Here is an 11,224-nt window from a genome sequence, read left to right as displayed (position 1 = left end):
TATTGTGATCATCAGGCTGGATATGTAGCCACAATTTCCACAAATCTCCATTAGATTATCATGCAGCTATAGTACCTCATCTTGCTCATTATTCATACCTAAGTAAGTTCTCCATCACCTGTTATGCCACTCTATTTTTGCACACTTTTCCTATGCGTTTTTCATAATATGCATTGTTAATCTGTTCCCAGAGTCACTTGAGGAGCCTGGGGAGTAGTTGGCGCTCATACAGCGCTTTCATCATTTTTTTCTAATTCCTTGATGCTCATCCTATTTCTTGAAATAAGGTATTAGAATCATACAGGAAATTATGACTATCTAATCTTTTATCTGCTAATACTAATGACGGAATTATGCACTTTGTTTTTGTGTTCAGATATTAAGAGCCAAAAATCAGTTTTTCCATTGGACCACCGTGTCCTTATTCCCCACCTACAACTCTATAAGGTAGATATTTATCCTATACCCTGGAAGCTTCTTGGTTCTTCTATCCTGGTCCCTGCACCTCCCAGCGGACCTTGATCTGTCTTCTATATTTCATTTATGCTTTTTTGTCTTTTTGTTTTTTTTGTATTCTCATGCTATTTCATTTATCTCAGGTATACCACCCTATTACAACTATTATCTGATGCAACAGCCGTTGCCTAGCAACCATCAGTTATACTGTGTTTAGGTGGGTTGAGATTTAGCACCTTTTCCTTATTTCGTCTGTTGTATGTTATTTTTGTATTAACAAATGTGTATTAATGCATTGAGATAGAAAATACTAGTATAGCCCAGTTCTCACCTAGCGAGAGCATACATTTAATTTGTCTATTGCTTTTCCATATTGTACATTTTGGATGCATGTATCATTTGTATAATATTGATTGTATATACAACCCTTTCTGTACATTGTCTAAAAATATTGTTTTGTTTTGTTTTATTTATCTTTTCATCAGAATGTCCTTGACCTGACATAAGGTCGAAACGTTGGACCTTTCTATGCACAAATTAAATAAAAATATTCAAATACTACGATTTTTTTCATTTCCTTGGAGTGTGCCAGAGTTTTGCCATAAAGTTCTATACCCTATTTTTTCTCTGAGCACCTACTTATTTAGTGAGCCAGGTTTACCTTATCTTACTGGTATGAATATACCGACACAGGAACTGAGACTAAGTAGTCTCTAATGTTGCCATACCTGGAGAGAGAACCGGAGATCCACGTGGTGTCCGTGTCCACCCTACGGCCCTTTCGGCTACCAAAGCCTTCGTCAGGGGAGGTGCTGAAGTGAAGGGAGTGCTCATTAAAACAGAGACATCAGCCAATCGCACCCGATGGGCGGGACTGTGATGCATGGAATGCCCCAGCAACGCAGGACGCCACTCGCTCGCCGCGTCACCCCACACCCGACAGTTCCGGGCACACGACAGCCGCGCGACGTAATCACGCAGCGGTCATGTGAGCAGAAGTCACGTGGGGTCGGATTGACACAGTGGCACGATACGTCCCAGTGCCAGTAGCACGCATGCGTACTCACCCACCGGGATCACCATGGTACAATATAGGATCATAACATGTCAATCTGCACGAAGTTGACTCCTGGTTGGAGTCATTTCTGGCATTTGTTCTAAGTATATAATGATGTAATGATTTTCTTATATATATTACATATATGAACAATCTGGTTTCTTGACTTCCAGTGGTGGGTTATTTACCCTTTAAATACCGGTAATCCATGTTGTCTGTGTTCTCACTTGTAACTGTGCCACTTTTCACTTACCCTGTTTCAATAAAAAACATCACTTTTCAGCAATTGGGCGTTGTGGTCGTAAATCCTCTTTTTTCTGTCTCCACACCAGTAAGGGGAATATATGAAAAGCAGATACTGCTGTGTGAATACTGACATGCAAAATCCAATAGCTATATGTAAGAATGAAAATATGAAAATAGAATCTGCATTACTGCCATGAACATATGAATAAAGAGAAATTTAGCTATTGAATTGATTAATGCAATAGAGCCCCAACACTACGCCAAAGTATTTCTTAATTGATTTGTAGTCTTTCGTTTGTGAACCCGGCCCTACCACACCTATTGCCAGTCCACATTATGCGCATATATAGCCTGGGTCTGAGCTTCCCAACACGGTAAGTTTTTTAACTGCATGAGGACACACACTAGCTAAGGACCCCAACGTAGAGAAATACTTTGGCGTAGTGTTGGGGCTCTATTGCATTGATCAATTCAATAGCTAAATTGCTCTTTACTCATATGTTCATGGCAGTAATGCAGATTCCATTTTCATATTTTCATTCCTACTTATAACTATTGGATTTTTCATATCAGTATTCACACAGCAGTTTCTGCTTTTTATATATTCCCCTTACATAGTCACTGGTGTGCATACCTTCTCTCCATATAGTGTAGATTTTTTAGGTTTTTGCACCCAGTTCAGACTCAGAATTGGTGTTCCAGACGTTATTTCTTAATAGCTTTACACCAACAGGCCACCAGAACACTTCTAATTTGTGCACGGAGCCAGGCTCCGGACCACCCAGCAGCACTATTTTATAGGGGACGGATACCCGGACGGGTTCCCCCCAAGAGGGCAGCGGCACCCAGAGACTTGGTTTACCTTGTTGTCAGAGTCTGCTTTGCGGTCACACCATCACCGATATTGCCTGAGTGAGTACATGGTCCTCCCCTGCTTCCACCAGCGCTGCGCTCCCCTGCAACCAGCATCTCACCATACAGAGTCCTAGGGCCTCCCTTACCCGTGGAGGGAACATCATCTGGCTTCCCCGCTCCATCTTCCCCGGGTACTCCCATCGGCAGTGGCGGTACTCCCCTTACCGCGAACCACGGGTGGCGTCACAAACTCTTATTACCCTATAAATAGCCCCCCTTTACATCTCAGTGGCCGCAAGTCTCCATGTCCGGAGACCCTCGAGCCACAGTAACCCTGGATCCGAGCGGTTTGACTGCTACAGGGGCGGCACACCTCAAATTCCTGGCGTCACGAACAGGATTCGGACTGGGCCCACTAACCTGGGTGACGTGTGCTGTGAAAATCCAAGCTGAAGAATCAAAATCCCGTTCCCGCCATTTTCCGCCACCTTTGGCGCAAAAAAGTCATCTTCCCGACCAAAAGAGCGCAAAGCTGAAGCTCCGTCCCTCGTCCTGAGAGCGTGGCCGAAACTGGAAGCTCCCAGGGTTCCCCTGTGTGAGAGTGATTGGCTGACAAAAACCAAGGGGGCGTGACGGGATGTAGCAGCAGAAGTGGAGCAGGGACCACAGGACTCTGCGATAATGTTCCTGGACACCACAGAGGCAAGATGGCGGCAACAAGGGACTGGTCACGGGAGCGCACTGCTCCTGGGACCGCAACCTGGATAGAGCAAGAGACCGAGCAGCTCTGCAGGAGGATGCGGATGCAGTTTCTGTACATCCTGGACCATTGGAGGGAAGAGATGAGGAGTCTGGCTGTGGCGGTGCACGCCCGTGAGATGGAGGTCCCATGTTCACCCGGCCTACCCAGCTGCGGGATCCGGTCTGCCCCCGACCATTGCAAGCATCCAGCCACTGTCACCCTCGCCCTCAGCGGACGCCAAGCCACTACCCCGATACCGGCAGCCCCCGTCCCCCGTCCAATCCCCGTCTATGCAACGCAGGCTGCAACCCCTCTGGCTTTATCACCAGACCAGGCCATGACACAGTTCGTCCCAGCACAGGCCCGACCAGATCCGGCTGCATCACCGGGCCCGTACCCCGATACGGAGCACCCGGACTCTGCAACCCCGGCTGCGGACCAGTTGGAGTTTGTACCCGTCACAGCGGAGGCGGAGCCTGAAGAGATGTCAGTTCCACTGCCGTGCGGCATCCCGGCGGCTGCTGGGGCCGCAGGAGTCTACTTAGAACCAGTTCCTTAGACAGAAAAAAAGGATCAAAAATGGATATTCAATGATATGTAAAGGGCTACTCAGAATAGGGTTAGATTGAAAAGGAGGGGAGCTGAGATTTTTATGGCCGCACATAATAAATAAATAGAGGGTGCAACTATAGTAATGCAAATTATTTATTGAGAATTACAAAATTACAATAAGAAGCACTATCATATTTCATAAGACAATGGTAAAACACACATAAAGTGAATGGAGATAGAGAATCAAAGTATTCCCTGCTTGGGACCTCAGCAGCATATAACAATATGAGGGTATATAGCATGTCCCCATGTATTTGATGATTGGCCAAAAACATACACAGAGATATCCATTAGGGAAGCCCAAAGGGGCCTATGTGGAAGGGAAAACTTTTTCCCAGCCCTATGAATCACAAGGGACAACGCTTACCCATAAATAAAGTGCAAGTGCAGTTGCTGGATTGAGAGTCCTGTGGGGAGAGAGGGAAGCCCCGACGCGTTTCGCAATGCTTCCTCGGGGGGCCGTGTGATCCTGTATGGTAAGCCTCACTTTATATAGTCACAGAAATGATGTTCGTAATTACCGCCGTTTAAGCGCCGCATGCGCAGTGGCAGTGTCCGCGGCCCGCGCGTCACTTCCGGGTCTCCCCGGCGGAAGTGACATCCACAAGGGGAATTACACTTCTCGTCGGAACGGAGCTCCTCAGTGCGCGCGAGATCGTGGGCAGCACTGGGCATGCGTGAGCACGCGCGGCCATCTTGGATGTGGGTAAGTTTATGGGCAAATATAAAAAAGGTGTTCAGAACATCAATTCACCACTCATATTGGATAGAAATTCATATATAATCCATCTCCAAGGGGCATAAACAATCTGGTTCAGACTTTGCCGTCCTATGTCAGGGACACTACGGACGTCCTGCGACAGATCGATGGGATCTTTGTGGACCCGGACGTCATATTGGCCACGGTGGACGTTGAGTCACTGTACTCCTCGATAAAACACGAACATGGACTTCAGGCGGTGAGATTCTTCCTTGGGATGAGCAGTATGGATGCACCAATGATTGAATTAATTTTGGAATTACTTTCTTTTATTTTAACTCACAATTATTTTTTGTTTAAAGATCGTTTCTTTTTACAGGAGCGCGGCACTGCGATGGGCGCGGCGTGTGCGCCCTCGTACGCAAACCTCTTTCTGGGGTATTGGGAGAGGGAGGTTTTCGGCGAGGGCGTGCCCGCCGTGTCCCAGGCGCAGTGCTGGCTCCGTTTTATTGATGATGTTTTGATTTTTTGGAAGGGCACTTTTTCTGATTTTTCTACTTTTATTCATGATTTAAATTCTAATGAGTTCAATATCAAGCTTACTTTTAAGTGCGATAAGAGTTCGATTGATTTCTTAGATATTCGTATTTTGGTGCATCCCGACTGCTCGATCCAAACAACAATCTTTTGTAAGGAGACTTCTGTAAACAGTCTGTTGCACGCCTCATCGGCGCACACTCCTTCCACAATCTCGGCAATCCCGACTGGCCAATATTTGAGGGCTAGGAGAGTATGCTCTACTGAGACCCTCTTTGAACAACAAGCCAAGGACCTTCGGGAGAGATTCTTGGTGAGGGTTATAGTGGAAGGAGTGTGCGACGTGGGTATGGACGTGCTCAGAGTACAGTGAGAACTGACCTTTTGATTCCCAAACAAAGAGAAGGAGAGGAATCCTATCCGCCTGTTCGTTTCATTTCCACTTTTAATGATCAGTGGCAGGAGATGTGCTCAATATTGAAACGTCATTGGGGGGTTCTGAAAACTGATCCATCCATTGGGGCATTAATACCGCCGAGTCCCTTAATGACATCTCGACGTGCGTCTAATTTGCGTGACAAATTGGTCCAAAGCCATTACGTGGCCAGAATGCCACGTAGTTTTGGTGTAGGTGAGCCCGCCAAAGGATTTTTCCCATGTGGGTCCTGCATTGCGTGTCGCAATATGGTTAGGGCAACGTCATTTGTGTCGGCAGATGGAAAATCCGAATTTCGGATACAACATCATATTACCTGCCGCACAGATAACGTTATATATTATGCCACATGTGGGTGTGGCAAAATATATATTGGTCTCACTACACGTGAATTGAGGTTCCGTACACGGGAACATGTGAGGGGAATTCTGGCGGCGGCAAACATCGACCTCGATGATCCCCAATTGAAAACTCTACCCAGACATCACAAATTGGAACATGGGTGTGACCCTAAAAACTTTAAAGTAAGGGGTATAGATGTCGTTCATTTGGGGACGAGAGGTGGGGACTACGGCAAAACCCTTTCCCAACGGGAGTGCACATGGATTGTGCACCTTGGTACTATGGCTCCTATTGGCCTTAATGAAAAAATGAGTTTTTCTTCATTTTTGTGATATGTACAGTTAGGTCCAGAAATATTTGGACAGTGACACAATTTTCACGAGTTGGGCTCTGCATGCCACCACATTGGATTTGAAATGAAACCTCTACAACAGAATTCAAGTGCAGATTGTAACATTTAATTTGAATGTTTGAACAAAAATATCTGATAGAAATTGTAGGAATTGTACACATTTCTTTACAAACACTCCACATTTTAGGAGGTCAAAAGTAATTGGACAAATAAACCAAACCCAAACAAAATATTTTTATTTTCAATATTTTGTTGCGAATCCTTTGGAGGCAATCACTGCCTTAAGTCTGGAACCCATGGACATCACCAAACGCTGGGTTTCCGCCTTCTTAATGCTTTGCCAGGCCTTTACATCCGCAGCCTTCAGGTCTTGCTTGTTTGTGGGTCTTTCCGTCTTAAGTCTGGATTTGAGCAAGTGAAATGCATGCTCAATTGGGTTAAGATCTGGTGATTGACTTGGCCATTGCAGAATGTTCCACTTTTTTGCACTCATGAACTCCTGGGTAGCTTTGGCTGTATGCTTGGGGTCATTGTCCATCTGTACTATGAAGCGCCGTCCGATCAACTTTGCGGCATTTGGCTGAATCTGGGCTGAAAGTATATCCCGGTACACTTCAGAATTCATCCGGCTACTCTTGTCTGCTGTTATGTCATCAATAAACACAAGTGACCCAGTGCCATTGAAAGCCATGCATGCCCATGCCATCACGTTGCCTCCACCATGTTTTACAGAGGATGTGGTGTGCCTTGGATCATGTGCCGTTCCCTTTCTTCTCCAAACTTTTTTCTTCCCATCATTCTGGTACAGGTTGATCTTTGTCTCATCTGTCCATAGAATACTTTTCCAGAACTGAGCTGGCTTCATGAGGTGTTTTTCAGCAAATTTAACTCTGGCCTGTCTATTTTTGGAATTGATGAATGGTTTGCATCTAGATGTGAACCCTTTATATTTACTTTCATGGAGTCTTCTCTTTACTGTTGACTTAGAGACAGATACACCTACTTCACTGAGAGTGTTCTGGACTTCAGTTGATGTTGTGAACGGGTTCTTCATCACCAAAGAAAGTATGCGGCGATCATCCACCACTGTTGTCATCCGTGGACGCCCAGGCCTTTTTGAGTTCCCAAGCTCACCAGTCAATTCCTTTTTTCTCAGAATGTACCCGACTGTTGATTTTGCTACTCCAAGCATGTCTGCTATCTCTCTGATGGATTTTTTCAGCCTCAGGATGTTCTGCTTCACCTCAATTGAGAGTTCCTTAGACCGCATGTTGTCTGGTCACAGCCACAGCTTCCAAATGCAAAACCACACACCTGTAATCAACCCCAGACCTTTTAACTACTTCATTGATTACAGGTTAACGAGGGAGACGCCTTCAGAGTTAATTGCAGCCTTTAGAGTCCCTTGTCCAATTACTTTTGGTCCCTTGAAAAAGAGGAGGCTATGCATTACAGAGCTATGATTCCTAAACCCTTTCTTCGATTTGGATGTGAAAACTCTCATATTGCAGCTGGGAGTGTGCACTTTCAGCCCATATTATATATATAATTGTATTTCTGAACATGTTTTTGTAAACAGCTAAAATAACAAAACTTGTGTCACTGTCCAAATATTTCTGGCCCTGACTGTACATCTGTATCTCTGGGGAGGGAGTACTTTCGGTACTCCTTCTGTTCTTTGATTTTAATTGATTTTAATTTCTTGTTCCCTTCTTCTTTCTATTTTAAGATGTGACCTGTGTGGTGGATTTCCATTAATTTTACATCTTGGATATGTGTGTGGGTACTGATGAGCATCAACCCTGGAAGCTTACTATAGACTCTAATACCACCATGATGAAGTTCTCTGGACCATCTCAACATCAGTGTTTATTCTGCAATGTAGTATGTTGTATATGGGTGTGTATGTGCATGTATATGTTCATGTATACATGTATGTATATGTATGTGTATGTGTGCATGTATATGTATATGCATGGATATGTGTATGTATATGTATATATAAAAAATACCCTTTTAAAGTCCTTGAATAAATTTGAGTATGTAATTGAGCACACTATGTAATAGCCACATATAATGGGGTCTATATTGACTTTTCCATTCACTCATGAATTTGATTATTTTATCATCCTTTCTTACATTAGTAAGATATCTTTGTTCATATTGGGCTCTGGTGTATGTGGGGGGTTTTCCCTTGCGGCCCCCCATACATCTAATATGTTCACATACTCCTTTATATCTATTTCTGAAATCTATGGGTTTATAGGTGTAAAATATTGTAATGGGTATCTATACATCTCGATATATGTACATGTATATCTTTCTGACTTATTAAATCACTGTCCCAATCATTATATGCATTGTTTATGCCCCTTGGAGATGGATTATATATGAATTTCTATCCAATATGAGTGGTGAATTGATGTTCTGAACACCTTTTTTATATTTGCCCATAAGCTTACCCACATCCAAGATGGCCGCGCGTGCTCACGCATGCCCAGTGCTGCCCGCGATCTCGCGCGCACTGAGGAGCTCCGTTCCGACGAGAAGTGTAATCCCCCTTGTGGATGTCACTTCCGCCGGGGAGACCCGGAAGTGACGCGCGGGCCGCGGACACTGCCACTGCGCATGCGGCGCTTAAACGGCGGTAATTACGAACATCATTTCTGTGACTATATAATGTGAGGCTTACCATACAGGATCACACGGCCCCCCGAGGAAGCATTGCCAAACGCGTCGGGGCTTCCCTTTCTCCCCACAGGACTCTCAATCCAGCAACTGCACTTGCACTTTATTTATGGGTAAGCGTTGTCCCTTGTGACTCATAGGGCTGGGAAAAAGTTTTCCCTTCCACATAGGCCCCTTTGGGCTTCCCTAATGGATATCTCTGTGTATGTTTTTGGCCAATCATCAAATACATGGGGACATGCTATATACCCTTATATTGTTACTAGAAGGTGGCCCGATTCTAAAGCATCGGGTATTCTAGAATTTATTGTGTAGTTAATGTATAATTTTTGTTATATATATTAGATGTTGTTGTGTGTAGTTGCCAAGTGTTTGTGTAGGGGCTGTACATGTTCTGGGTGTTGTCTGGGTGTGGCGGGAGGTGAGAGCGGTGTTGTATGTGTGTTGCGTGTGTTGCGTTGTTTGTGGAGCGTTGTGTGTGTGTTGCGCGGTTTGTGTGTGTGTGGTGTGTTTTGGGGGAGGTATGTTTTGTGCAATGTGTGTGTTGTGCGGTATGTGCGTATATTTATGTATGCCACGGTGTTTGTGTGTTGGGTGTTGTGTGTGTGCGGTGTTGTCTGTGTGTGTGGGTGTCTGTGTAGGGCGGTGTTTGTGGTTCCCAGTGTGTGTGTGTGGTGTGTTGTGCAGTGCGCGTGTGTGTGTGTGTGTTGGGGGGAGGTGTGCACCTCCCATCGTGCTCCATCCCCCATGCTGCGCACCCCCCATCGTGCTCCATCCCCCATGCTGCGCACTCCCCTTCGTGCTCCATCCCCTATGCTGCGTATTCCCCATCGTGCTCCATCTCCCATGCTGCGCACTCCCAAACGTGCTCCATCTGCCATGCTGCGCACTCCCAAACGTGCTCCATCCGCCATACTGCGCACTCCCCATCGTGCTGCATCCGCCATACTGCGCACTCCCCATCGTGCTGCATCCCCCATGCTGCGCACTCCCAAACGTGCTCCATCCGCCATGCTGCGCACTCCCAAACGTGCTCCATCCGCCATGCTGTGCACTCCCAAACGTGCTCCATCCGCCATGCTGCGCACTTCCAAACATGGTCCATCCGCCATGCTGCGCACTCCCAAACGTGCTCCATCCGCCATGCTGCGCACTCCTAAACGTGCTCCATCCGCCATGCTGCGCACTCCCAAACGTGCTCCATCCGCCATGCTGCGCACTCCCAAACGTGCTCCATCCGCCATGCTGCGCACTCCCAAACGTGGTCCATCTGCTATGCTGCGCACTCCCAAATGTGCTCCATCCGCCATGCTGCACACTCCCAAACGTGCTCCATCCGCCATGCTGCGCACTCCCAAACGTGCTCCATCCGCCATGCTGCACACTCCCAAACGTGGTTCATCCGCCATGCTGCGCACTCCCAAATGTGCTCCATCCCCCATGCTGCGCACTCCCAAACGTGGTCCATCCGCCATGCTGCGCACTCCCAAATGTGCTCCATGCCCCATGCTGCGCACTCCCAAACGTGGTCCATCCCCCATGCTGCACACTCCCCATCGTGCTCCATCCCCCATTCTGCACACCCCCCATCGTGCTCCATCCCCCATGCTGCGCACCCCCCATCGTGCTCCATCCCCCATGCTGCGCATCCCCCATCGTGCTCCATCCCCCATGCTGCGCACCCCCCATCGTGCTCCATCCCCCATGCTGCACCAGCATCAGCCTCTCTGCCCGCAGCATCAGCCTCTCTGCCCGCAGCATCAGCCTCTCTCCTCCCAGCATCAGCCTCTCTCCTCCCAGCATCAGCCTTTTCTGTCCCCAGCATCAGCCTCTCTCCTTCCAGCCTACCCCAGCCTCAGCCTCCCCCAGCCTCTCTTCTCTCAGCCTCCCCCCTCCCAGCCTCCCCCTCCCAGCCTTCCCCAGGATCAGCCTAGCCTACCCCAGCCTCAGCCTCCCCCAGCATCAGCCTCTCTTCTCTCAGCCTCCCCCCTCCCCCTCCCAGCCTTCCCCAGGATCAGCCTCTCTCCTCCCAGCATCAGCCTTTTCTGTCCCCTGCATCAGCCTCTCTCCTTCCAGCCTACCCCAGCCTCAGCCTCCCCCAGCCTCTCTTCTCTCAGCCTCCCCCCTCCCAGCCTTCCCCAGGATCAGCCTAGCCTACCCCAGCCTCAGCCTCCCCCAGCATCAGCCTCTCTTCTTTCAGC

The sequence above is a fragment of the Anomaloglossus baeobatrachus genome, chromosome 8 (genome assembly GCF_048569485.1).
Source record: "Anomaloglossus baeobatrachus isolate aAnoBae1 chromosome 8, aAnoBae1.hap1, whole genome shotgun sequence".
NCBI lineage: Eukaryota > Metazoa > Chordata > Amphibia > Anura > Aromobatidae > Anomaloglossus > Anomaloglossus baeobatrachus.
This window is presented reverse-complemented; position numbering follows the sequence as displayed.